At 38.1% G+C, this 2,115-nt stretch overlaps 1 long non-coding RNA gene across 1 annotated transcript; it reads left to right on the top strand.

Annotated features, from left to right (window-relative positions):
- Positions 1–819: 819 nt before the first annotated feature.
- Positions 820–1,742, top strand: LOC114739259 (uncharacterized). The gene is made up of 3 exons (XR_003739592.1): positions 820–898; positions 1,149–1,482; positions 1,510–1,742. It is a non-coding gene; the product is annotated as an uncharacterized LOC114739259 (long non-coding RNA).
- Positions 1,743–2,115: the final 373 nt, after the last annotated feature.

Raw genomic sequence — 2,115 nt, forward strand, 5'->3', positions numbered from 1 at the left:
TTTTTTAATGATTTTTTTCATTTAGAAATATTTCTTTTGTTGCTTATCCAGAATCGATGTCCACTTTTTGCCTATTTTTTGTTGCTTCATTGATTTTCATTCTCTGGCATTGCAGGGTTTTTGGTTGAATCCCATTTGTCATTTTACACGCTAAACGGTGCGTTCTGGGGAGATCGGAGAGGCGGCGAACCATAACAGTAGAGGAGAAAAGCCAGACCCCCCTTCCCCCCCCCCCCCCCAAGGCTGCGCCTCTCTTCTCTCTTTCTCATACTCGCTCGCTTCCCTCTTTGTTCTATCTCAGATTTGCTTACTTTCTCCATACATTGACGACCTTTCTTCGAGAACGACCATTGAACCGCGTCCTCCATCTCTCCCCATCGTGTTCCAACATGCTGAAGACTGTGGTAGATAGATTAAAAACGCATTGGAGAAGGAAGCACCTTTAAATCCTATGATGCCCTTCATCTCTTTCTTGTTTCCTTCTCAAATGTTGATGACGGTGGTTGAGACGTTATCGACAACATAGGAGAAGAATGTATTGCTCTTCATTTTATTATCATTCGTACTCTTCTACTGATATGGCATTCTCCATCATCTTGTAGAATATAAGCCTCTGAATTGTTTTTCATATATTCCCTTTTTGGCAGATCTGGGTTGATCTTATAGTTCTAAACGTTATTAAAAATGAAAAAAGCATACTGAAAGCTGGAAGCGAATAACAAAAGAACTTTTCTACTTGACTAGAAAAAGAATGAAGGTTTATATGTGAACGAAAGAAATCTTATTTTTTCAGATAGTGAAGGTTGGGCGGCGCTTCAATGGCAACAAACCAAAGGAAGAGAGAAGTGATATAGAGAGAGAATGCAGGGAGGGGTAGCCGAAGAATTTGCCAAACCAAGTCATTTTTAGTTTTGAAAAAATTAATTATTTAATCCTTATAGTTTAACTCATCGCGATTCAGCCAATCATAGTTTAACTCATTGCGACTCAGTACTCATAGTTTTTTTATGTTAGTAACTCATGGTAGATCGTGCTGATGTGTCATTCATGATACTAAACTTTGTTGAGTTGGACGTTATATCTAGTAAAATAAAATGACATTGATTTTTGTTTTTCAAATGGGATCTAAAACAATGGAACATCTTTAGGGTGAGAGGAGATTGTGAGCTTTGAGAAGGGGAAGAACATGAAGAAGGCAAATGGCGACCGAGAAGCCACGATGGAGTGCGGCGGCTGAGAAGCTATGGCGGAGTGCATCTTTCGAGAAGCTATGGTGGAGTGCGTCTTCTGCAACTTTGCTGCATCTTCCTTATTATGATCCACGCACTTACTTGCAGAACTTTCATCGGGGCTCTGCGCTGGATGAACTAGACAATTTGTCTAGATCTTTCTCTGCTCGCTTTGCTAATCCTTCTAGATTAAGTTGTTATTACTTACTATAACTCCTTCCAGATTCGCATTTTATAGCACTACTGAGCAATTGTTATTACTTTAACTCCTTTGCTAAAGGTTAATTAAGTTGTAGAGGCTAAAATTTCCCGGAACTTGCAATGGTTTGTTTCTTAAACTGAAACAGAATAGCTCTAATCTGTGAACATTTTGAGGTAGATTGTTGTTGTTAGAGGTAGATTTGATTTTGGTAAACATTTTCCATTATGAACCTCTTTGTCTTTTTTGGATCTCTTTATCATTGGGTTTCCCAGTATACTGAAAAAATTGTGGAGAAATGAGAAGCCAGAGAATTTTGATAAAGGTTCATTTCTCCATACCATCCAGCGATGCTACGTGTATCATTCTCTCATTTGCACTACGACTTCTCTGGGTGAAAAAATGAATTTCATTACTCAAAAAAATTGTATCCAAAATTAAAGCATACTTAAAAAATATACAAAATAATAGCCCACAAGACTAAAAGGAGAACCAGCCTATTAAACTAATCATGCTTCTACAGTGGTTCATCTTTTTTGTACGTGAGATAACATGGATTTTTCACCTTCAATTTCATTGATCTGGTTCAGGTGTACAACGAGCCACATTTTGCAAATGAGAGGTTGTTTATTGATGATGAAGACAACTTGCTAGCTCCAGGAACAAGCCTATTAAACTAGTCATGCT

The sequence above is a fragment of the Neltuma alba genome, unplaced genomic scaffold, assembly GCF_004799145.2.
Source record: "Neltuma alba isolate B1F8T4 unplaced genomic scaffold, ASM479914v2 tig00002822_pilon, whole genome shotgun sequence".
NCBI classification, from domain to species: domain Eukaryota; kingdom Viridiplantae; phylum Streptophyta; class Magnoliopsida; order Fabales; family Fabaceae; genus Neltuma; species Neltuma alba.